The following is a 27,647-nucleotide window of genomic DNA, read 5'->3' as shown; positions in this document are numbered from 1 at the left end:
AGAGTGTGTTCATTATCATAGTTAGGGTTTGTTAGATTGGGAGGTGTAGGAGGGGGTTTCTGGGGCGAGGGGGGGGGGGAGTAGGACATTGACATTACGTGAAGGGAGGCGATCGCCCCCCGAGTCAGAGCTCCTCTAACTGGGTACTTAAAAACTTATAGTCCTATTTTTTGTTAGTGAACAAGATCGGGACTACATCCTTCTACCACGGAAGGGGTGAGAAGGAGTAGAGCCCATTTTCTTAGCTCCAATTTTTGGTGCTTAGTTTTTCCTTTTTTTTTTTTTCTTGAAGAAGAGTGCCCAGGTACAGTGGCTTGCTCGCGGCGTTTTGGGAACCACGGCCCCCTCAGTAGATAGCGCCTGGGCGCGCTGGTTTAGTTAACCACTAGAGGGGGGTAGGGGCAGTGGGTATTAAATAGTATATACATACGTGTGTGGGTGAGGGGGGGTTTCTTTTTTTTTGACACAGGCTGTGGGGCCGTGGGGGGGAGGGGGACCGTCCACAATGGCGGCTGGGGGGGGGCGACCCAGGGGGGGACATCAGGTTGTAAGATTATGACCTATAATGTGAGGGGACTATCTACCCCACAGAAGCGTAGGAGACTTATTGGGGACCTAAAACGAGATGCTACACAAATAGCTTTCATCCAGGAGACCTACTTTCGTAAAGATGCAGTACCAAAACTGTATAATAAGGACTTTCCATGGGTTTACCACGCTACATCCCCTATTGCCAAATCAAAGGGGGTGAGTATCTTAATATCAAGTGCTATGAATTGGACCTTAAAAGAAGAATTGGCTGATCCAATGGGTAGGTTTGTGTTGGTGAAGGGGTGGATAGGACGTGTCGAGGTAACCCTCGTGAATGTCTATTTTCCCAACCATGAGCATGTAATGTTTTTGCAGAAACTGCTTCCAGTTGTCTTGGAATTCCGGGAAGGGCATTTAGTGATGGGAGGCGACTTTAATTATGCCCCAGAACCTCTGATAGATACCTCCAAGAGAAGCTCATGCATGTCATTTGCTAAATTATGAAGGATGCAAAAAGAGATTTCCCTCCTGGGTCTCATCGATCCATGGAGGTTGATGCACCCAGGAGAGAGAAACTATACTTTCTATTCTCCAATCCACAAGGCATATAGTAGGATAGACAGAATCCTGGTTACCCAGGCAGACTTGCCGTTAGTGACAGACTCAGATATAGGAGATTTCTCAATCTCTGACCATTTCCCGGTGTATGTGAGCATAGAATGGGAATCAAAAAACTGTAGTCCAAGGTCATGGCGCATAAATGAGGCCATGTTACAATCCCCGGAAGCGGAGGGGACGATAGATGAGGCGCTACATAACTACTTTATAGAAAATACATCGGAGTCGCTTTCACCTTCAACGTTCTGGGAAGCGCATAAGTGTGTGATAAGAGGGGTACTGATACAGTTGGGCGCACAGCGTAAAAGAGAGCGGGAGGCGAAAATCAAAGAATATCTAACTAAAATCGAGCAGCTGAGTAGACAGCATAAGAGAACACTTGCGGAAGCTCACTTGATCCCTCTCATGCGGGCAAGAGAGGAATTGAACCAGATGCTTTTTCAAAAGACATTACGAAATATGTTGTGGTGGAAAAGACATCTGTATGAATATGCAAATAAACCAGGTGCGATGCTGGCACGAGCACTGAGGGGCCCAAAAAGACGAACTCAAATTTTACATCTCAGAAATACCAGGTGGGGAGGTTCACACATCAGCTGACATAGCAGAAGAGTTCTGCTCTTTCTATCGGTCACTCTATAACCTACCGGAAATAGGGGGTAAGAAAAGTCCAGATAAGGGGAAGCAGATAGAGAAGTATTTACGAGATTCGGGCATGCGTACACTTACAGAAAACCAAGTACTGACATTGGAAGGTGAGATATCGGGGGAAGAATTATCCGCTGCGATCTCACAGACCAAGGCACATAAGGCCCCTGGCCCAGATGGCTTTACTTTAAGTTATTATCAGAAATTTGAGGAGCGTCTAAAGAACCCCCTACTGTCACATTTTAATGAAGTGGGAAGAAGAGCGGCGTTCCCTTTGGATTCTCTACTGGCGCATATTACTTTAATACTTAAAGAAGAGAAAGACCCCTTGTGTTGTGGCAGCTACCGCCCGATATCCCTGATAAATGTAGACATGAAACTATATGCAAGAATATTAGCAAATCGGCTCTTACCATATATGGCAGACCTGGTCCATTTCGACCAAGTGGGCTTTATTCCTACCCGGGAGGCCCGGGATAATACAATCCGAGCCATAGACTTAATACATCTGGCACGTACATCACGGAAGAAGATGGTTCTCTTAGCAGCAGATGCGGAGAAGGCCTTTGACAGGGTGGCGTGGGATTTTATCCGGGCCACCCTGTCATACATAGGCTTGGGACAGCAAATGCTGCAATTTATACTGGCACTCTATACGGTCCCTACGGCAGCGGTCAGGGTAAATGAATGGAGGTCAATGGAGGTGCCCTTTATCCCCGCTTATATTCGTGTTGTGTCTGGAACCCCTATTGTGCAGAATTCTGAGTTCTCCGGATATAGCAAGAATCCAAAGTGGGGGGGAACAACATAAGGTGGCCGCGTTTGCGGATGACCTGCTGTTTTTCGCTACTAACCCTTCTCTTTCACTGCCAAATATTCTAGACGCCCTGCAAACTTATAGTGGGTTCTCTAACTATAAAATTAATGTAACTAAATCAGCGGCACTCAACTTATTGTTATCTGACCAAGAAGAGAGAACACTTCGACCAGCGTTTCCATTTCAATGGGCCTCAGATACGCTGAAATACTTAGGGATACAGTTAACGGCAGATCCCGCGGATCTCTATAGAAAGAATTACCTTCCGCTTTTAGGAAAGATCAAAGCAGATCTTAGAGTAAGGCAGCTTTTAGCAGTGACGTGGTTCGGGCGCTGTAGTGATATCAAAATAAATGTGTTACCCCGTATTCTGTATTTAATGCAGACAATTCCGATAGCAGTTCCAAAATAATTTTTTCAATCAATCAAGGGCATACTCCGCGCCTATATTTGGGCAAATAAGTCCCCTAGAATTAAGATGCAGACATTGGCCTTACCCAAAGCAAGAGGTGGGATTGGATTGCCAGATATCTTGAGATATTACAGGGCGGTCCATATAGTAAGGGTGGTAGACTGGCACTTCAATAAACTTACCAAACGGTGGGTGGAGTTAGAGAATGGGGAAACAGGACAGCTAACCCCCCCAGCCCCATGGTCGGTGTTCGAATCTAAAGACGCTATTCTCAAACATCCTACAGTGGGAGCGACTATAAAAGAAACTAAGAGAATTCAGTCTCTTAGTCTATCTCCGATGACACCGATCTTGGGGAACCCGGATTTTCCCCCGGGGTGCATAAATGCCAGAATCCGTAGGTGGGCTCAGGATGGTAGAAGGCGCCTATGTGATATATGGCAAAATGGTCCTATGCCCTCTCTAGAAGAACTTAGGACAGGTGCAGGAGAATCGCTAGATTATTTCAGCCTCTATCAGCTGTATAATTATATCAGATCAGCTCAGCAGAAAGGGTATGCACCACGAGAGCTAACGGACTTGGAAAATATGTGTAGAACAGGTAACGCGACGGGCCATCTGATCTAAAGGTTCTATACACAACTGTCAGAGGACGAAGGGGACCAACAATTGCTGTTTATCCAAAAATGGGAGCAGGAGTTAAATACCGTGTGGTCAAAAGAGCATATAAATAAGATCCTGAGATTAGTCCATCAATCGTCACTAGATAGTAAGATCCAAGAAACCGGGTATAAAAATTCTAACCAGATGGTATAGAGTCCCATCATTATTACACAGAATAAAAGAGGCGGTCTCAGGAAAATGTTGGCGGTGTGGATTGGAGGATGGAAAAATGTTGCATATTTTTTGGGGATGCAAAAGAGTGCGGCCATTTTGGAATAAGATAGCAGTGGCCATAAAACTTATAACTAATGTGGATATACTAGAGGACCCCGCGTTGTGCTTGCTGCATTTAACAGGAAGCTCAGTGGGGAGCTACAGGAAGTCCTTGACTTTGCGTCTTTTGAATGCAGCAAGGGCATGCATACCTATCTTTTGGAAACAGGCAGTGATTCCCACTTACGAGTTGTGGTGTGGGAAGGTCAACGAGATTTTTAAGATGGAAGAACTGTCTGCCATATTGGGAAACTCAGAGGTTCAAGTTAAGCTGAGATGGAGACCCTGGGTGCAATACTTGGAAGCCAATTCTTCTTAAAGGGAATATAAGAGAGGGTCACCCTGGGCGGGGCCTGGTCCAGACTGCGGGGGGACGGTTCCCATACCCCTCTAGGCGTATGGTAGTATAGCATGCGATACATTTGCATATGGAGAAATGTTGGGAATGTGCTTATAAAATTTTTTTTTTTGTTCCTTGGTTTAATTGGGGGGAGGAGGGAGGGGGGGTAAGGGGGGGGGGGTTGGGCAGAACATGACAATGTTTGTTTGAAATGTATGTATATATAAAAAAATCACCAATAAAGATATAAATTAAAAAAAAAAGATAAAAACATTTAGGGGCAAAAAAAGTTGATTGCGGCTCTGTCCGCGCATGTTACAGTGAGATACACCCATTGCATACTGTTGTATTGCGCCTTGAAATAAAAAAAACATTTAGGGGCAAAAAAAGTTTATTGCGGCCCTGTCCGCATATGTTACAGTGAGATACACCCATTGCATACTGTTGTATTGCGCCTTGCAATAAAAAAAAACATTTAGGGGCAAAAAAGTTGATTGCGGCTCTGTCCGCGTATGTTACAGTGAGATACACCCATTGCATACTGTTGTATTGCGCCTTGCAATAAAAAAAAACATTTAGGGGCAAGAAAAGTTGATTGCGGCCCTGTCCGCATATGTTACAGTGAGATACACCCATTGCATACTGTTGTATTGCACCTTGCAATAAAAAAAAACATTTAGGGACAAAAAAGTTGATTGCGGCCCTGCCCGCATTAGTTACAGTGAGATACACCCATTGCATACTGTTGTATTGCGCCTTGCAATAAAAAAAAAACATTTAGGGGCAAAAAAAGTTGATTGCGGCTTTGTCCGCGTATGTTACAGTGAGATACACCCATTGCATACTATTGTATTGCGCCTTGCAATAAAAAAAACATTTAGGGGCAAAAAAAGTTGATTGTGGCCCTGTCCGCATATGTTACAGTGAGATACACCCATTGCATACTGTTGTATTGCGCCTTGCAATAAAAAAAACATTTAGGGGCAAAAAAGTTGATTGCGGCCCTGTCCGCATATGTTACAGTGAGATACACCCATTGCATACTGTTGTATTGCGCCTTGCAATAAAAAAACATTTAGGGGCAAAAAAAGTTGATTGCAGCCCTGTCCGCGTATGGTACAGTGAGATACACCCATTGCATACTGTTGTATTGCGCCATGCAATAAAAAAAAACATTTAGGGGCAAGAAAAGTTGATTGCGGCCCTGTCTGCATATGTTACAGTGAGATACACCCATTGCATACTGTTGTATTGCGCCTTGCAATAAAAAAAAAAACATTTAGGGGCAAAAATTTGATTGCGACCCTGTCCGCATATGTTACAGTGAGATACACACATTGCATACTGTTGTATTGCGCCTTGCAATAAAAAAAAACATTTAGGGGCAAAAAAAGTTGATTGCGGCCCTGTCAGTATATGTTACAGTGAGATACACCCATTGCATACTGTTGTATTGCCCAATGCGATAAAAAAAAAACATTTAGGGGACAGAAAGATATTAAATTGCGGCTTAGTCTGTATCTGTACGTGTGAGATACACCCGTTGGATACTGTTGTTCTATTCCGCTATTCAATAAACACCCATTTAGGGAAAAAATATTAAATTGCGGCCTAGTCTGTATCTGTACGTGTGAGATACACCCGTTGTATACTGTTGTTCTAGTCCACTATTTAATAAACACCTATTTAGGGAAAAAATAATACATTGCGGCTTAGTCTGCATATTTTACTGGGAGATACACTCGTTGGATACTGTTGTTCTATTCTGCTATTCAATAAACACCCATTTAGGTAAAAAAGATTACATTGTGGCCTAGTCTGCATATGTTACAGTGCAACAAGGCACACAGGTCTCGCATGGAGGCCCAGTTACTGATGGTGAAGTGGTGCTGTTCCGCATAGCGACTCATGCGTGCGTGCTGCAGCTGAAACTCCACTATGGCCTGCTGCTACTCGCACAGTCTGGCCAGCATGTACAAGGTGTGTGGGCATGTCACATATGAGGCGGTGAGCGGAAAGGCCGAAGTTACGCTGCAGCGCTGACAGGCGAGCAGCAGCAGGGTGAGAACGCCGAAAGTGCACACAGACAGCCCGCACTTTCTGCAGCAGCTCTGACATATCGGGGTAATTTCTAAGGAACCTCTGCACCACCAAATTCAGCACATGCGCCAGGCTAGGGATGTGTGTCAAACCAGCTAGGCCCAGAGTTGCTACGAGATTTCGCCCATTATCGCACACCACCAGGCCAGGCTTGAGGCCAACCACTCATCGGTCTGCTGTTCAATGCCCCTCCACAACCCCTGCACGGTGTGTGGTTTTTCCCCCAAACAGGCAAGTTTTAAAACTGCCTGCTGTAGTTCACCCCTGGCTGTGCTGAAGTTGGTGGTGAAGGTGTTACGCTGACCGGATGAGGAGGCGGTAGAGGATGAGGAAGCAGAGTAGGAGGAGTTAGAAACAGGAAGCAAACTGAAGCGCACTGCAATCCTCGGTGGTGGAAGGACATGCTCCAAACTGCTATCCGCCTCAGGCCCAGCCGCCACTGCATTTACCCAGTGTGCTGTTAGGGAGAAATAATGTCCCTGACCGTGCTTACTGGTCCACGTATCCGTAGTAAGGTGGACCTTGCCACAGATGGCGTCTCACAGTGCATACCTGATTTTGTCACCCACTTGGTTGTGCAGGGAAGGGATGGCTTGCCTGGAAAAGTAGTGGCGGCTGGGCACGACCTACTGTGGGACAGCCACCGCTATAAGGCTTTTAAAACTCTGCGTCTCCACCAGACGGAATGACAGCATTTCAAAGGCCAGGCATTTTGAAATGCTGGCATTCAGGGCCAGGGATCGTGGGTGGGCGGGTGGGGGGGGTTACTTCCTCTTCTGCTCCAGTGTTTGGGAGATAGAAAGCTGAACGCTTCCATGGCACATTTTGGAGATAGTTGTTGGTGACCCAGGTGGTGGTGTTTCTGGCAGATCCTCTGTTTGCTGGGTGGCAGGTGACGGTCTCACTACAGAGGTGGATGAAGAGGCCGAGACTGCAGCAGCAGAAGAGGAAGCAGGAGGAGCCAGAGACCTTTCTTGGTTTTTGAGGTGTCTACTCCACTGCAGCTCGTGCTTTGCACTTAGATGCCTGGTCATGCAGGTTGTGCTCAGGTTGAGAAGGTTTATGCCTCGCTTCAGGCTCTGATTGCACAGCGTGCAAACCACTCATGTCCTGTCATCAGCACATTGTCTGAAGAACTGCTATGCTAGGGAACTTGTTTGTGCTGGCTTTGGTGTGCTCAGTCCCTTGCTGCGTTGGGCAGTAGCAGGTGTAGTGTCTAGGGCCGCTCCGCTTTTGAACCCTGCTCCCTCTTCTAGTGTGCTGGTGGCTCTGTGCGACCACTGCCTCTTCCTCCAAACCACTCAGGTCAGGGCCTTGTCCTCCTCCTACATCATTTAGGATGATTATTTTTTTGATTATTTTTTTTTCAGGTTTTTTTATGTTCTTTTAAGTTATTTCCCTATCCACATTTGTTTGCAGAGCACTTGCCATGCTCTTAAGATGATTTTGATGTCATTTGCAGCCCTCTAGCCCTTTCCATGTTTGTTTTAGAGCCATTTTAGTGCTCAAAAGTTTGGGTCTCCATTGACTTCAATGGGGTTCAGGATCGGGACAAAGTTCGGGTTAAGTCCGGGTCACGAACCCAGACTTTTTTTTCAAGTTCGGTCGAACCCGCCGAACCCGAACATCTAGGTGTTCACTCAACTCTAATCTTGATGGAAAAGTCGGGGGAGGAAATATTAGTTTAAGAAAGATTGAGTTTTATGAAGCAGTGTGACATCCATACTGTCCATATTGTAGGAGACACTAAAGGAGTGTTTAGACATGCAGGAAGAGAACCAGGAAGGGGTAGAGTCATGGTGGCCAAGGGAGTGGAGTTTTTTAGGAAGAAGCAGGTGGTTAACTGTGTCAAAGGAGGCAGAAATACCTGTACTGAGCAGTCGCAATTGGATTTAGCAAGTAATAAGTCATTAGTGAATCTTAGAAGGGTGGTGTTGTGGATGAATTGAAAGATTGAAAGAAGGCTATGGGTGACGCAGTAGAGTTTTAAAAGGAGAAAATAGTTTATATACTGTATTTTAGGAGGACAGCTTGTGCCACATTCATTTAGGAGTGCAGCTAGTTTGTTTGAAATTTCTGGTGTCATCTGTTTGCCAGGGTTGTAGGGGTCAAGGCCTAAATCTGTGTATAGTGGGAAGAGCAACTGTGTCCAGGAATGAAGAGAGTGAGCAGTTGTATACTGTTCAAGGCAGAACATGAATGCGATTTGGTTGCAGAGGTCATCACCAGTAGCAGAATGAAGAAGAGGAGGGTTAAAGTAGTGAAGGTTTCTGCAGGTAATTGCTGGTTGAAGTGATTTGAGGTTGAGGACAGGGTAAGCCTAAAACTGATAAGGTTGTGATCAGGGAGAAGAGATGTTGGAGAAATTGCAGGGAGCGCAGAGATGGGGCAACACAAGGTCAAGGGTGTTACCATCAGACTAAGTAGGAGTGTGTCCATTGCATCAGGTCAAAGGCTGAGTTCAGAAGATGAGAGGTAGCCAGGGCATTAGAATTAACAGGGATGTAAAGTCACCAAGAGTGATAGAGAATAGAGATGGCAACAAGAAAAGGGGATGATAAATCACAGCAACTCTAAGAGAAACTGAGGAAGAAAAACAAATAGTGTGAATTTCAAAAGAGAATTGAGACAAAGAGGGAAATGTAGGAAGAACCTGAAAGGTGTAATGTGGGGATAGGAGGATTCCACTGGGTCTTGGTGAATGGGTACAGTAGAGGCCAACATAAAAAGGGCAACTGGAGAGACAAAGTCGAATTCCTGAAGCCAAATTTTGGTAACAGAAAGGGAGTTAACCACTTGCCGACCGCCTAACATCTATTTACTACGGCACTCAACCGCTTATAGGCAAAGTTACATAGCCCTACGTCGCTCGCCCACGAGCCTGTAGGGGGTGAGTGCACTCCCACCCCCACTCATTCCCTGGGGAGCCAGCACGTGTGACCTGTGGCTCCGATGGCCACCGGCCACTCATGATCTCCCACAGGAGAGGGAGAAAGACAGACGGCTGATGTAAACACAGCCGTCTGTCATTCTCCCTGAAGTAAGCACAGAGGCTATGCTATCTTGCTATATAGGATCGCATGTCTCTGTGGTTACGTCACTAGCCACGCCCCTTGCCAGTTAAGTTAATCCCTTCCCTGCCAGTGTCATTTTTACAGTAACAGTGCATATATATAGCACTGATTACTGTAGTAATGTCACTGGTACCCCCAAAAGTGTAAAAAATGTCAGTCAGGGGTTCGATATGTCTGTCGCAATGTCGCAGTCCCGCAAAAAAAAACGCAGATCGCCACCATTACTAGTAAAGAAAAAAAACAATAAAAACAATAAAATGACATAAATCTCTCCCGTAGTTAGTAAACGCAATAACTTTTGCGCAAAAATATGTAGCAGAAAACAAATTGGCCTAATATGTTAAAAAAATTTGATTTTTACATTTTTTTTTAGAATTTTTTTAGAATTTCATATAAAAAAATGTGAAAAAATATTGTTATTTTTTTTCAAAATTGTCGCTCTTTTTTTGTTTATAGCGCAAAAAATAAAAATCGCACAGGTGATCAAATACCACCAAAAGAAAGCTCTGTTTGTGGGGAAAAAAGGACGTTAATTTAATTTGGGTACAGTGTCGCAGGACCGCACAATTGTCCGTTGAATTCACACAGTGCCGAATTGCAAAATAGGGCCTGGTCATTGAGCAGCCAAATCTTCCGGGGCTAAAGTGGTTAAGGGAGTTGGAAATCATTTTAAAAAATGTATGGCTAAAGATGAGTTTTCAAAAAATGAATTTATCTTTTGCAGATTACTTGATTTAATTGCCTTCAATGTCAGTTTTTTAGTCCTTCACCAATTTCTGTGGCAAAGGATATTGTTTACAGAGTTTGACTAGATTTATTAACGCAGCAACATGTTAGTCTAACAATCATTAAAAAAAAGACACCCACCTGGAGTACTGGTCAGTATTAATGTATTCACATATTCCTAACCAGGAGTAAAATAGTTTTTAAAAAACAAGCCTCTACAGATTTCTGTAGCTGTAGGCTTTGAGGAGAAATTCACCCTCAAAATTCACAACACTGCAATCTCTGCTTCTTTCTCTTACTTATGACTGCACAGACCTGACATGCTATCAATACCACCATAAAGTTTGCACACCTAATCCATATTGGTATACATATTTGCAATCTCCAAAACTATATAGGAGTGCTCAAAACTCAATCCTTGGAATTACTGGAATTGTTATATGAAGCTGTTGCATGGAGGGGGTTGGTATAGAGGCTGGAGTGTCAATGCCACAGCCACTTGATCCTCAGTTTATTTTCAGTCCCTTTCTAGCTAGGACACTATCCAACATACAGCTGACATGAACAAATAGTGACTCATTCCTATTCAGTTGCTTGCCATATTTAGGCAAGGAAGTTAGCCAGCATTCATGCCCATTTGTTTACTTTCACCTGTTACCATCTTAATAGGACCAGGGATGAGTCACTGGTTGTTATGACACTGGTGACCATTGGCTTTATAGCAACCAGGGAGCATCGTGCATGAAGCTGTCACCTTCAGGAAAGCTTCCCAGCACAAAATGGTCCACTCTGACCACTGGCATCTTTCTGTACCTCAAGTTTGAGTTGGTGTTAATCCACCATTTTGCTTATGTGTGAATTAGTGGTAATTACTTTGGAATCTGATGCAAACATAGCAACAGATTTCCATATTAGCATAAACATGAACTACTTGAATCTGAGGCACATTTCAGATCTTCTAACCAAACTCCAAAAAGGCTTTTCTGAACTAGCCATAGGCCATTTTAAAGGAACCTTGCCACCAAAAGTGTTGTATATGCTTTTTTTATTCTACCAATAGGTATAATCTTAAAGCTCCAAAATACTATTTTTGCAGAAAACGTACATGGCATTACAGAATCACTGCAGTAATAATTCTTTATTTAAATGCATTTATCAGCCTAACAGTCTCCACAAGTACTAGGTACTAGGTATATCATATGTAAATATTAACAATCAATAGTTTACCAAAAATAGGGATATTTCTCATTGTTTCACAATGTTATCAATACACAAAAGTGGATCAAAAGGCATCAGGTGCATCTACACATATAGGGCAGCACTAACCAGAACTATTCAATGTATATGTAAATTATGCTTAGTTTTGAACTACTTTTATGCATTTGTGTACTGATAGCATTGTGAATTTATAATATGTGTTATTATTTATGGCGTTCTATCGATTGTTAATATTTACATATACCAAGTAGGTACCTAGTACTTGTGGCTACCACAGCCAGTCATGGCTCTCTTTATGTGACAGCAGCTTCAATTATTTAGATCCTCTCTTTGCTGTCTTGTTCCTTGCACTTGGATGAGACCTTCTACATTTCCTAAAAGGGTCACAGGTTTTTTCATACTGTCTGCATCACTGCATCTCTTCGCTGTCAGTCTGTGACAAGCACAAGCAGAAAACTCCCAACTATTGTCCAAAATAACCAAAATAGGATTTGGCTACTCCCATGTAGACAGGTGACACCTTGGGCTTCCAGTGTTTGGTCGCCAAGCAAGTGAGCACCCCTGCATCATCAATATTAAATTTAGATAACATAAAACATATTTTATTATACATAAAAATCGACAAATATACAAATAATGACAACATAAATTAAACGGGACTATAAATAATGCCACAGGCGATTAATCTGCCTTACAATATTACATACCTATATTGGCTGCAATCAGCAACCAAGACTAGTCTACAAAAAAAACAAGTACAATAAGGCAAATACCTAGGTAATTATAGGTACATCGTATCCAAATTATACAAAGTAATTTTTAAGCACTGTACTCTTTTTTTTTTTTTTTCCAAGAAGGTCTGCAAAAATACATATAGAAAATATACAGTAAACCAAGTCTAGTAATTAGTGGGTTTTCCTGGAATTTATAGATAGAGATGTAATTACAGCAATGTTCTTCCTAAAGCATATTACTGTTAAATGTTCTGTCATTTCCACATAATAGTTTATTTATTTTTTCTTCTAGTTAAAATATTTATTTTCTTTATCTAGACCCCCATTATATAAAATAATATATGATTTGGCTTACCAGTCTAAGAAAAGATTTTCTAAAAGGGAAAAGGATTTTGAAGCACACAAATGCACATGGAAAATACTTCATTTAAAAAAAAAATGTAACATACTATATTTGAAATCCTATTTCATTTAGTAGCTTTCAGGGAATTTAGTAATAGGGAGCAAGGTCGATTTAAATTTTTAAAGTGACATCCTACTGTATGCTACAAAATGTAGTGAAAGAGTAGGGAAATGTATAAAGAAAAAAAGGACATGCCTGTTGAAAGTAAAATCATTTGTAGACCTATGAACCTAATTACAAACGCATATGGTAAGATAAATAAAAATGTCACTTCAAAATGAATAGAGAGCTTTTTTGTTTCTTATGACATATTGATTGATTGATTTACTAATGGCAAATAAACTTTGCTCTTTGCAAAGTGCAGTTACACTCTGCAAGAGCAGTTGCTCCAGAGCTTAGGAAATGAGCAGAAGTTCTGCTGACTTCCATCATCCAATATTCCCAAAACATTTTTTTAAATACATTAACAGTAAAAAGGTAAGGTTGGAACACATAGGCCCCCTAAAGGATGAAGAAGGGAAGATGGTTACAGATGACAAGGAGAAAGCAGCCGTACTAAATGCTTTCTTCACACAGGAAAAGTAGGGGTATAACAACCACGACGGTATTGTTAGAAATATACACATTATCTACCCTTGTGGCTAACAGAGGCTGGAAAGGATTAGAGAAGCTTAACATAAAAAAATCTCCAGGACCGTATGGCATACACCCGAGAGTCCTAAAGAACTCAGTCGGGTTATAGCCAGATAGCTATTCCTAATCTTTATGGACAGCCTACTGACAAGATTGGTACCAGCTGACTGGAGAAAAGCCCAAGTGGTACCAATATTCAAAAAAGGGTAGCGATATATTGCTGGAAACTAAAGCCCTGTTAGTCTAACATTCGTAGAATGTAAACAATTTGAGGGTATGAAAAGGAACCATATCGAAGAATTTCCTAAATAAAAACAGTATCATTAGCAGTAATCAGCATGGGTTTACAAAAAGGTCGCTCTTGCCAACCAAACTATTACCATTCCATGTGGAAGTGAGCTGCGATCTGGACAGGGGTAGGCCGGTGGATGTGGTGTATCTGGATTTTGCTAAAGAATTTGATACTGTCCCCTACAAACGCTTAATCTACAAACTGAGGTCAGTGGGTATATACCATAGGGTTTGTTCTTGGCTGCGGGGGTGAGTTCAAAGGGTGGTAATAAATAACATGTTTAGAGTTGAGCGAACACCTGAATGTCCGGGTTCGGCGGGTCTGGCCGAACTTGAAAAAAAAGTCCGGGTTCGTGACCCGGACTTAACCCGAACTTTAACCCGATCCCGAACCCCATTGAAGTCAATGGTGACCCGAACTTTTGAGCACTAAAATGGCTCTAAAACAAACATGGAAAGGGCTAGAGGGCTGCACATGCTTAAGAGCATGGCAAGTGCTCTGCAAACAAATGTGGATAGGGAAATAACTTAAAATAACATAAAAAACATAAAAATGAAAAATAATAATCTTGAATGATGTAGGAGGAGGACGAGGCCCACATGGAGTAGGAGGTTGAGGTGGCGGTGGATATGGCAGTGTAGGTGGAAGCGGCGGCAGCTGTGGAGGAGGAGGATGAGGCCCATATGGAGTAGGAGGTTGAGATGGTGGTGGAAGCGGCGGTGGAGGAGGACGAGGTAGCCAACACAGGTTTTTGTTTTTAATTTTATTTCTTTTTAAATTAGGGCACACCCCAAAAGAGTTAGAAAGATCAAATACAACAATGGGTGGGTAAGGCCGGTATACATGTTTATTCTGCACAAGGTACGGGCAAGTCCTGTGGGATCCATGCCTGGTTCATTTTAATGATTGTGAGCTTGTCCACATTGGCTCTGGACAGGTGGCTGCGCTTGTCTGTTATAACGCCCCCAGCCGTGCTAAATACACGTTCAGATAATACACTGGCTGCACCTCCAAGGCGTAAAGGGCAAGCTCAGGCCATGTGCCAAATTTGAAGACCCAGAAGTTGAAGGGGGCAGACCCGTCATTCAGTACATCTAGGCGTGTGCACACATACTGCTCCACCATGTGGTGCTGGTTGAATAGCAGATTTGAAATGCAGTGTCTAAACGCTGTAAGTCACAGTAAAATATGAAGGAAAAATGTTTTTTTCTTTTTTAAATGCAGATTAAGCAGACACATATGCACTGAGCTTGCGTGAAATGGCCACTACACACCGCACGCCTAACAAGTTGGATGCTGTTCTATTCCACTATTGAATAAAAAACCCATTTGGATGAAAAACTGAAAAATATTTTTTTCCCCTAAATACTGAAAAATAATTATTTTCCCCTTACATTGGTGCTTTTTGAAGAGCAGATTAGAAAAAGCAGTGTCTGTCTAAACACTGTATGTCAAAGTAAAATAAGAAAGAAAAAAGTTTTTTTCTTTTTTAAATGCAGATTAAGCAGACACATATGCACTGAGCTTGCATTAAATGGCCGCTACACACCGCACGCCGTCCACCTAACAGACTAACATTTTTTTTTCTCCCTGCACCCCCACACAATACAGTCAATGTAGATCGCTGTCTTATTAAAGAAGATTCTTCCTATTCTTTCCCCCAAAGCAATCTCCAGCCTGACCACGTGCTGCACTGGCCATTCACAGCCATGCCATTAGTAGGCATGGCTGTGATGGCTTCTAAGGGCACACTAGTTAAACGCTTGCTGATTGGCTGCCTTGCACCTGTTGAAACCGTGCCATTAAAACTGCGGCAAAACATCAAATAACATTACCGAACAACGGACAGTACCTGAACATACAGTGAAATGTTCGGGTCCGTGTCCGGGTACCGAATACCCAAAAGTCCGGTACGATCCCGAACAATACAGTCCAGGTTTGCTCAACCCTAAACATGTTCTGAGAATGGTCTATAGTGGTTAGTGGGGTACTTCAAGGCTCTGTCCTTCGACCAATTATGTTTAATTTATTTATAAATAAAATAGAGGATGGTATAAATAGCTCAATCTTAGTGTTTTCTGATGACACAAAAACATGTAGGGCAATAACATTACAGCAGGATATAGAAAATTCTCAAGAGAAATACACCACTTCAGGTATTACCCCCCTCAATGATCAGGCCATTTTTTGTTATTGTAACGCCGAGTGCTCCGGGTCCCGTGGCTTCCCCGGAGCACTCGAGGCGTCCCGCGGGCTGCAGCGCTCCGGTCATTGTCCCCGACTGTGAGCGCTGCTCCCCCGCATCCTCTGTCACTCACCCGCCGGGTTCCCTCAGCTCTGTCTCCCGGCGCACGCCGGGTTCCTGCATGTCTTCCTCCCGGCATGCGCGGCCCCGCTCCCTAGGGCGCGCGCGCGCCGCTGCATTGGAATTTAAAGGGCCAGTGCACCACTAATTGGTGCCTGGTCCAATCAGTCCAAAATGTATAAAAACCCACTTCCCCTTCTTGTCCTTTGCTGGATCTTGTTGCCTTTTGTGCCTTGAGAAAGCGTTTGGTGTATTTTTTCCCTGCTTGTGTATCAGACCTTCTGCTGTTGCCCCTGACTACGAACCGTTGCCGCCTGCCTTGACCTTTTGCTCCGTCTGACCCTGCCTTTGCCTTGTCCTTCTGTACCATGCCTGAATCAGCTGTCTTTGAGGTTGAGCCATTACCGGAGGATACGACCTGGTTGCTACCGCCGCAGCAAGTCCATCTCGCCTTGCGGCGGGCTCTGGTGAAAACCGGTAGTAACTTAGAACCGGTCCCCTGGTACGGTCCACGCCAATCCCTCACTGACACAGAGGATCCACCTCCAGTGCAGTCACCTGCCGCCAGTCTGGACCCTGACAGTAGATCCGGCCATGGATCCCGCTGATGTGCCCCTGCCTAGTCTCGCTGACATCTCTACCTTGGTTGCCCAGCAGTCCCAGCAGATTGCTCAGCAAGGTCAACAGTTGGCACAGTTGACCGCCATGCTGCAACAGCTTCTTCCCGCACGGCAGCAGCCGCCTGCTTCTGCTTCTGCTTCCGCTCCACCTCCGCAGCCGGTGGCCGTCACCTCCGCTAGAATCCGTTTGTCTCTCCCGGACAAGTTTGATGGGGATTCTAAGATGTGCCGGGGTTTCTTGTCCCAATGTTCCCTGCACCTGGAGATGTTGGCTGACCAGTTTCCTACGGAACGCTCTAAGGTGGCCTTCATGGTCAGTTTACTGTCTGGAAAGGCCCTGGCCTGGGCCACGCCGCTCTGGGACCGCAACGATCCTGACACTGCCTCTGTCCAGTCCTTCGTTTCTGAAGTCCGCAGTGGAACCTGCCCGTGCCTCCTCAGCCGAAACAGCCTTGCTAAACCTCTTCCAAGGAGACGCTACAGTAGGGAAGTATGCTATACAGTTTTCGCACCCTGGTCTCCGAACTGACCTGGAACAACGACGCCCTCTGCGCGACCTTTAAAAAGGGTTTATCCAGCCATATCAAGGATGCTCTGGCCCCACGAGAGATACCTGACTCCCTGACGGAACTCATCTTGTTGGCTACTCGCATAGATATGCGCTTCCTTGAAAGACGTCAGGAACTTCGCCAAGAAAAGAATCTTGTTCGCAACAGGCGATATCCACGCCTGGCACCTCTCTTTCAACAACCTTTGCAGCCGCTTACTGTGCCTTCCGCTGAGGAGGCCATGCAAGTGGATCCGGCTCGCCTGACCCAGCAAGAAAGGTCTCGCCGGAGGAACGAGAATTTATGCCTATACTGTGCAAGTTCCGAACACTTTTTAAAGGACTGTCCAGTTCGTCCACAGCGTCAGGGAAACGCTCGCACCTAGTGAACGTAGGAGAGGCGTCACTGGGTGTAAAGTCTTCCTCTCCACGCTTGATTGTTCCGGTACGGATTTCTTCTGCCGCTAAAGTCTCCTTCCCTGCAGAGGCCTTCTTGGACTCTGGTTCTGCAGGAAACTTCATTAAAGCCTCCTTCATCAACCACTTTAGCATTCCTGTGATCCGTCTCGTCAAGCCCTTCTTCATTACTACAGTTAACGGAGAAAATCTGAACTGTACCGTGCGTTATCGCACAGAACCTGTGCTCATGACCATAGGGGTCCTCCACCAAGAGACCACTGAATTTTTTGTTCTACCAAATTGCACTTTTGACGTCCTTCTTGGCTTGCCCTGGCTCCAGCGCCACTCTCCTACCCTCGACTGGACCTCTGGGGACATTAAATCATGGGGGCCTACCTGCCTCACTCATTGCCTCAAGTCGGTACCTACTAGACAAGTTATCGTCTCCTCACCCTTGCTCGGCCTTCCTAAGGCCTATCAGGACTTTACCGACGTCTTTTACAAGAAACAGGCGGAGGTCTTACCACCACATAGACCCTATGACTGTCCCATTGATTTGCTTCCCGGTACCACACCACCCCGTGGCAGGATTTACCCTCTCTCCATTCCTGAAACCAAGGCCATGTCGGAATACGTTCAGGAGAACCTCAAGAAAGGTTTCATCAGGAAGTCTTTTTCTCCTGCCGGAGCAGGATTTTTCTTTGTCGCCAAAAAAGATGGGTCACTTCGCCCATGTATCGACTACCGCGGTCTTAACAAAATCACGGTAAAGAATCGCTACCCTTTGCCTCTCATCTCGGAGCTCTTTGACCGTCTGCGCGGAGCAAAGGTCTTTACTAAGCTTGACCTCCTGGGCGCTTATAATCTCATCAGAATCCGTGAAGGAGACGAGTGGAAAACCGCTTTTAATACCAGAGATGGCCACTTTGAGTATCTCGTCATGCCTTTCGGCCTGTGCAACGCTCCTACAGTCTTTCAAGACTTTGTCAACGAGATCTTCCGGGACATGTTGTACACCTGTGTAGTGGTCTATCTTGACGACATTCTAATCTTTTCCTCCACCCTGGAGGAACACCGTCGCCATGTTTGTCAATTACTCCAGCGCCTTCGTATCAACCATCTTTACGCCAAAATGGAAAAATGTCTTTTTGAACGTAACTGTCTTCCGTTTCTGGGATACCTAGTTTCTGGACAAGGTCTCCAAATGGACCCCGACAAACTCTCTGCAGTCTTGGATTGGCCACGCCCCTCAGGACTTCGTTCTATTCAGCGTTTCCTTGGATTCGCCAACTATTACCGCCAGTTTATTCCCCACTTCTCCACTATCGTGGCGTCTATTGTGGCTCTAACCAAGAAAGAAGCGAATCCGAAATCCTGGCCTCCCCAGGCTGAAGAAGCCTTTACTCACCTTAAAGCCGCCTTCGCCTCCGCTCCTGTCTTGAATAGGCCCGATCCTCTGAAACCATTCTTCCTGGAAGTAGATGCCTCCTCTGTTGGAGCCGGAGCGGTTCTTCTTCAAAAGTCTGCTAAAGGAAAAAACATCACCTGCGGCTTCTTCTCAAAAACTTTTTCCCCTCCTGAAAAAAACTATGCCATCGGAGATCGTGAATTACTAGCCATTAAGTTGGCACTAAAAGAATGGAGACATCTTCTGGAAGGGTCCCTTCATCTGATCACCATCTACACTGACCACAAAAATCTCTCGTACCTACAGTCTGCCCAGCGCCTTAATCCGCGCCAGGCCAGGTTGTCATTGTTCTTTGCCCGATTCGCTTTCCAAATCACTTTTCGTCCGGCTGATAAGAACATAACGTTCCACCGATGCCTCCGAGGATGAAACCGTTCCTCAACACATCATTCCTCCTGAGTGTCTAATTTCAACTGCCCCTGCTTCACTGGCACCAGTTCCTCCAGGGAAAACATTTGTTCCTCCACGTCTTCGCCTACGGACTCTCAAATGGGGTCACTCCTCTCACCTGGCGGGTCACGCTGGAATTAAAAAGACAACTCAGCTAATTGCCAGACACTATTGGTGGCCTTCCTTTGAAAAAGATGTAACGGAGTTCGTTCGAGCCTGTACTGTCTGCGCACGTGATAAAACTCCCCGCCAGAAGCCTGCAGGTCTTCTCCTCCCCCTGCCTGTGCCTGAACAGCCTTGGTCCCACATAGCAATGGACTTCGTCACTGATCTTCCCGTATCCCATGGCAACACAGTCATATGGGTGGTTGTTGACAGGTTTTCAAAAATGGCACATTTTATTCTGCTTCCTGGTCTTCCTTCTGCGCCACAGCTGGCGAAGCAATTCTTTTTGCACATTTTCCGTTTCCATGGTCTTCCGACACATATCGTCTCCGATAGAGGCGTCCAGTTTATCTCAAGGTTTTGGAGAGCTCTCTGCACCCAATTAAAAATCAAATTGAACTTTTCTTCTGCCTACCACCCTCAGTCCAATGGACAAGTGGAGAGGGTTAACCAGATCCTTGGTGACTATTTGCGACACTTCGTCTCCTCCCGTCAGGATGATTGGTTCGACCTGTTGCCCTGGGCCGAATTTTCTTATAACTTTAGAGACTCTGAGTCGTCCACCAAATCTCCGTTTTTTGTAGTGTACGGCCGCCACCCACTGCCCCCTCTCCCCATTCCCACCTCTTCTGGAGTTCCTGCCGTTGATGATCTGACCCTGGACTTCTCCTCCATCTGGAAAGAAACTCAAAAGTCGCTCACCCTGGCCGCTTCTCGCATGAAGAGACATGCAGATAAAAAAAGAAGAACTCCTCCTATCTTTGCCCCTGGGGACAGAGTGTGGCTCTCTGCCAAATACATCCGGTTTCGGGTCCCCAGCTACAAACTGGGTCCGCGTTATCTCGGGCCTTTTAAAATCAAAAGCCAAATTAATGCTGTCTCTTACAAACTCCATCTTCCTTCCTCTCTCCATATTCCTAACTCCTTTCATGTATCCCTTCTCAAACCCCTCATTCTTAACCGATTTTCCCCCAAGGTCACCGTTCCTGCTCCTGTCTCTGGGTCCTCTGACGTCTTCTCAGTGAAGGAGATCCTCGCCTCCAAGGTCGTCAGAGGTAAAAAATTATTTTTGGTTGACTGGGAGAATTGTGGTCCTGAGGAGAGGTCATGGGAGCCCGAGTCCAATATTCTCGACAAGGAGCTCATCCACAAGTACCTGGGCTCCAAAAAGAGGGGGAGACCTAGGGGGGGGGGGTACTGTAATGCTGAGTGCTCCGGGTCCCGTGGCTTCCCCGGAGCACTCGAGGCGTCCCGCGGGCTGCAGCACTCTGGTCATTGTCCCCGACCGTGAGCGCTGCTCCCCCGCATCCTCTGTCACTCACCCGCCGGGTTCCCTCAGCTCTGTCTCCCGGCGCACACCGGGTTCCTGCATGTCTTCCTCCCGGCGTGCGCGGCCCCGCTCCCTAGGGCGCGCGCGCGCCGCTGCATTGAAATTTAAAGGGCCAGTGCACCACTAATTGGTGCCTGGTCCAATCAGTCCAAAATGTATAAAAACCCACTTCCCCTTCCTGTCCTTGCCGGATCTTGTTGCCTTTTGTGCCTTGAGAAAGCGTTTGGTGTATTTTTCCCTGCCTGTGTATCAGACCTTCTGCTGTTGCCCCTGACTACGAACCGTTGCCGCCTGCCTTGACCTTTTGCTCCGTCTGACCCTGCCTTTGCCTTGTCCTTCTGTACCGCGCCTGAATCAGCTGTCTTTGAGGTTGAGCCGTTACCGGAGGATACGACCTGGTTGCTACCGCCGCAGCAAGTCCATCTCGCCTTGCGGCGGGCTCTGGTGAAAACCAGTAGTAACTTAGAACCGGTCCCCTGGTACGGTCCACGCCAATCCCTCACTGACACAGAGGATCCACCTCCAGTGCAGTCACCTGCCGCCAGTCCGGACCCTGACAGTTATACAGCACTGGGTAACTTTAACTGACAATTGCACGGACATGCAAAACTGTACCCCAATCAAATGTATGTCCCTTTTTTCTCATAAATATAGCTTTCTTTAGGTGGTATTTGATCATGTCTGTGGTTTTTATTTTTTGTGCTATAAACAAAAAAAGACTGACAGTTTTAAAAGAAAAAAACAATATTTTTTTACTTCATGCTAAAAAACTTACCCAATTAAAGAAATTTAAAAAATCAAATGTATTCATCAATTTAGGCCAATATGTATTCTGCTACATATTTTTGGTGAAAAAAAATCCCAATAGGTGTATATTGATTGGTTTGCACAAAAGTTATAGCGTCTACAAACTTTGCGATAGATATGCAGATTTTTTTTTCTACTAGTAATTGCTGCGATCAGCGATTTTTAACCGGACTGCGACATTGCGGTGGACAAATCTGACACTGGGTGACACTTTTTGGAAACCAGTGACACCAATACAGTCATTGTATAAATGACACTAGCAGGGAAGGGCTTAACATCAGGGGTGATCAAAGGGTTAAGTGTGCTTCTAGGGAGTACTTTCTAACTCTGTGGGGGGTGGCCTAACTGGAGGAAGACAGAGATCCATGTTTCTGGTTAAATGAAACACAAGATCTCCATTTTCCTCTGTGACAGAACAGCAGTCTGCCTTGTTTACATAGGCAGACCGCCGTTCTGACTCTCCTCCAAACAATGAGCGGGTCAGCGGGAGCAGGTAGCCAGTAGCGCACACATGCACCCCAGACCCAGAGCACGAGCCGACGTACAGGTACATTGATTCGCGCAGGAAGACCGCCATGCCATAGTATATCTGCGGTCCTCAAGTGGTTAATGGAGTGGGCTACTAGATGGCAAATGAAGATTAACATTGGTAAATGTAAAGTAATGCACTTGGGGGGTAAAAATATAAATGCAAGTTACTCATTAGGGGGAGAACCCCTAGGGCAGTGCTGGCAAACCTTGGCACCCCAGATATTTTGGAACTACATTTCCATTAATGCTTATGCACTCTGCAGTGTATTTGAGCATCATGGGAAATATAGTTCCAAAACATGTGAGGTGCCAAGATTTGCCACCACTGCCCTAGGGGATTCCAGGATGAAAAAGGATATGGGGGTCCTAATAGAAGACAGACTGAGCAATAGCATGCAGTGTCAAACTGCAGCTACCAAAGCCAGCAGAAAATTAGCATACATTAAAGACACATACTGTAGCTGCTGACTTTAAATATTAGGACACTTACCTGTCCTTGAATCCAGCAATGTCGGCACCCCAGCCAATGTTTTCATTGGCTGTTGGGTGCTCCTGCCGCCATTGCTGGGAAGGGAACCCAGCTGTGAAGCCTTGCGGTTTTCAAAGCCGGTTCCCTACAGTGCATGCGGGAAGCAAGCTGCGCATTCTAATTGGTGCAGCAGAGGACAAAGGAGTAGGGGGCTTGGCTTGTGATGTACTTTGTTGCAGCCAAGTCCACCGGAAGTAAGACCAGGTACCTGTCATATCAGGTTCCCGCTCCCCCCCCCCTCCCCCTGCAAATTGCCAAATGTGGCACCGCAGGGGGGGAGGAATCAGATAAGCAGAAGTTCCACTTTTGGGTGGAACTCCGCTTTAAAAAGGGAATTACTCCAGAGATAAAACGATAACCCTGCCACTTTAATAAAATTCTGGTACAGCCGCATCTGGAATATTCCGCCCAGTTCTGGTCACCAATCCTCAGAAAGGATGTGCTGGAGCTGGAGACAGTCCGGAGAAGGGCCACTAAATTAATATGGGGACTGGAGGACCACAATTATGGGGAATTACTACTAGCACTAAATGTATTCTCCCTGGAGAAGAGATGCTTGGGAGGAGATATGGTAGCCATATACAAATATCTCAACGTGATCCCAGTGTAAATATGAAACTTTTCAGTCTCAGGGAGTGTTAAAGGACACGGGGGCCACATGGTGAGGCTGGAAGAGAAGCGGTTTAACCTTAAGCTGTGTAGGGGGGTTTTCATTGTTCACTGAGATGTGGAACTCTCTTCCACAACCAGTGGTGTCTGCAGGAAGTATGGATGGTTTAAAAGACTCTTGGACGTGCATCTTAGTGAAAACAATATGCGGGGATAGGGGAAATTATTTTCTACACGCACACACACACACACACACGCACCAACACAGATTGAACTGGATGGACTGTTAAAACAAGTGGAGGGTTGACCAGCGCTATGGCATGATACAAATATAAATATACACAGGTATAAAAGCTGCCACCAACCAACCCTTAAAAATAAGGGTCATAAAGGGTAAAAGGAAATAAAAGGTTGGAACCGGCACTACCTGGTAGAATAAATGTAGAGACCAAAATCCTGTGGTGGTCTTAATACAAAACCATATATATAATAATATATGTACAAGTGTAAACAGATAAATAATATATATGGTGCAAGACAGTGGCGGTCGGTCAATGGCGCCGCCCCCCCCCCCCCCCCGATCAGCATCTTCCCAATCAGCATCTTCAAAAAAAATTACCTTTTAAAGCCAGCTAGGGACGCCTGACTTATTGCTGGCTATGGGGGGGGGGTTTGGCATCCCACGTGCTCAGAGCAGTGGCGCCGACTGGCGGCCTTCTGGGTGTCATCCGCGAGCAGAGCAATGCGCTCCGACACTCCCCGATGCTACACGTGAAGTCCTGTGATTGGTCCAGACTCCAGCCTGGACCAATCACATTCAGGACGTCTGACATCGTGACTCGTGGGGGCGGTGCACCGGTGCGTGCATCAGTCACCTTCCCTATTCCCGGTTCCCGCCCGCCGTCAGAGCTAGGAGCAGCGTGGTCGAGTCAAGACGTCTCTGAGCCAGGAGCAGGTAAGTGAAGCCTCGTGTGACTGTCTCCTCTGCCGTCGGCCACTATAAAAAAAATGAGCTAGGCAGTGTGTTTGTTTGGGAAGATGCACAGAGAAGATGTATATATCCCCCCTGTTAGGGCTGCTGCAGACCAATTCTCTCCCACATATAGAAGGGTTGGCCATTATTCGGCTCCCCCCATCCATCGCTGAAAACTACCAATGCTGCAGCCATATGATGTGTGTGTGTTTGAAGTTCACAGTGACACCATGCCAAGGCTCTCAATCTGACTCTCTGCTTCAATATGTTCCGAGTCATTGATCTGGAACCAGAGGAAGTCAGAATCTGATTATTTCTTCATCAATGACCCCTGCATGAGCATTGCTCTGTCCCACCTAAATATATGTTCTGCAGCCTATACCATAACTGACCCATTTTTTAAATCTGCAGAACATTGCTCAGACCAATCTATATCTCTGTTCTGCAGAGTACCCATCAAATTACTCCTCTAGAGATCTGCAGAATATAATTCTTCCATTTATATTTTTGGCAGAATATCCCCTCTACAGATCTGCAGAACATTGCTCTGTCCCATCTAGATTTATGGTCAGCAGATTATCTAATCACACAGACCCTTCTACAGATAGGCACAATATAGTTCTCTTCTATCTGTAGAAGGGTCTGTGTGATTAGATAATCTGCAGACCATAAATCTAGATGGGACAGAGCAATGTTCTGCAGATCTGTAGAGGGGTAAGTGATGGGGATAATCTGCCGAACATATAAATAGACACAATATAGTTCTCTTCTATCTATTTATATGTTCGGCAGATTATCCCCATCACTTACCCCTCTAAAGATCTGCAGAACATTGCTCTGTCCCATCTAGATTTATGGTCTACAGATTATCTAATCACTGACCCCCCTCTAGAGATCTGCATTGTCATTCTTCTTCCATTTTCCCTCCACTTCACAATTTTGTGCTGGTCTATCACATAAAATACATTTACGTTTTTGGTTGTAAATAACATGACAAAATGTGGATTATTTCAAGGGGTGACTATGAATACTTTTTCAAGGCACTGTTCCTTGATTACTGAAGGCCCCTTTCACACTTGTGTGACCTCAAAGTCACGCAATTTTTTACCGCGTTTTTTGCCGCGAAGCAATACCTATTACATTTTTCTTTTTGTGCCCCCCCCCCAAAAAATTTTGAGCACCAGCCGCCACTGGTGCAAGATAAGTGCAAGTGCTAATGCAAATAGCATAAACAAGGACAGGGCTGAGATGTAAAGCCCTAAAGTGCTTGAAGTGCTGACAGAGATTTCAAAACTGGTACAACCAAGTGCAAACAAAACAATTTTTTTGGGAAGTGCTGACAATAATTAATCCATTTGTGGAAATGTGTATCAGATGCTCTGATTGACAGTGTGGAAATAAATAAACAGTGATGATATAAAGTGCCCACTAGGTATCGCACTCACCCTTATTTCCACCTAAACTCAATGTTAAAGGTTGGGTAGGATTCCAAGTTCAAGCAAGAAACTAGCTGGTATGCGGGGTCCAGTCTGTGGTAAGGAGCCGGGTTCAGGTGGATCCTCACGAACAGGCGGGTCCAATCTGACGGTGGTCGTGCGGGTGCAGCAGGCGCGCTTATCCTTACAGGTGTATGCAGGATGGACTGTTGTCTTTGTTCAACCTTACCAACTATGACTATGTGCAGGCAAAAATGCATTTTTCCTTGCACGTGATTGGATATTCTTTGCAAAGTGAAGTTTTACCCCATGTACTAAGCTTTGGAGCAACTGCACCTGCAAAGTACGACTGCACTTTGCAAAGTGCATAGTCTATTTGCCTTTAGTAAATCAACCCCATTGTCTTTTGCATCTTGCAGATACTTTAGTGGTTGTAAGTAGAGATGGGCTAAACACCCCCTAGTTCGGTTAGCGCCAGAAGAGAGCCAAAAGAGAGTGCATGCCAAAGGGACAAGAAAGGCATATAGCACATATAGCAAGTTTTTTAGAAGTGAGAAGAAATTTCTTCCACTGGGACACAGACAGCAAAGCAAACCTGAAAATACATTATACCATACCCTGCATACTTTTTGTAGACCCCTGTGTAAGGATGGTGCCACATAAAGCCTATTACAAGAAAAGCTAGCATGACAAACTGAATATCCAGATCTATTGGTCAACTTGATCAATGGTTAAAAGGAATACATAGTAGTTGTGAATATAATGTAAGTATGTTTATAATGTATGTATGTTTATCAATGTAATCCTGCTCCAGACAGGTTTCCAGGAATCTCTTTTAGAAATGACCACTTTTTATTAGTTGGAATAGTTCTTAACTAGTGTTCTCTATTATTACAGTTTATGTATTTATTTTTTGTTTGTTTTTTGACCTACATGGGTATGTATGGAAAGCTAGTCAATTGACTTGGACTGTACAGATCCCCAAAAGAGAGCCAGAGTCAAGGAGCTGAGAAAGAATCTCCAACTAATATAAATTGAAGTCTAAAATGCATCAGCTGCCTTTTCCTTTTAGTCATTTGTGGCCTCAAATAATATGTTTGGGCTCTAAGAAACATTTGTTTGGCTTTCCTTCTGGCCCAATTACACATATGTCCAGATCCCCATGATGTTTTCCTGTGGTTTGCGTTCACAACCCTTTTCATTTCTGGTGTGGGGTGCCTTGGATCTTTCTAAACCAAAATATAGCAATGCACATTTTGATAATATACAGCTGTGCTTTAGACAATTTTTCCACGTTCCCTTCCTGTATCGGACTATCTTCAATTCCTTCCAACATTGGAGGAAGAGCCTTGCAAGGGGAGTTAACTATACTTTCACCTCCTTGCAAGGACCTTGTCCTTATGTTGAGGGGTCAGGGCATCTTCTCTACATCCAGTCCACAAAAAAATGAAAAAGTGGAAAGTGAAACACTACTATAGGAACAACAGAGAGTCCTTTGTGCTGAGAAACTGAGATAGACAATTGTGAAAGTCAATGTAAGAAAGGAGAAAGAAAAAAAGAGAAAAAGTGTAAACAAAAAAAAAGGGGGAGGGGGTGGGTTGGGAAGGAAAGACTGAGAGGAAATGGGATAGAAGTTAATGCAAGATTATGGGAGAAGGGGCAATAAGGGAAAATGGTGGACTGCTGTGACTTCTTTCTAAGTATATATACTGTATAAAACATGTTACATCTGAGCCAAACCTGGCATGACCAAAGGGTTATGATCCTAAGAGATTTTGGTATGTAGCTTTTTTTTAACATGGGTCAAGCAAGACCAAGTTATGAATTTCATGAGCCTATCTTGTGAAATCAACTCTGTTAAGTCTATTGAATCATCCTGTTATTGTTGGGGATTGTTTAATTCAACAATGTACAGGTACACATAGTCTTGCTGCATTAACCATATGCATTGCCAGTGATTTCAAATATGCTTCTCTAGTCATGGATGTATTATGAAGAAGGTATTGAGGGAGTTATCTAAGAGGAATGTAGTGACATCAGTGATTGTTCTATGCAC

This window comes from Pelophylax lessonae, assembly GCF_965119305.1.
Source record: "Pelophylax lessonae genome assembly, chromosome: 3".
In the NCBI taxonomy this organism is placed as follows: Eukaryota; Metazoa; Chordata; class Amphibia; order Anura; family Ranidae; genus Pelophylax; species Pelophylax lessonae.
This window is presented reverse-complemented; position numbering follows the sequence as displayed.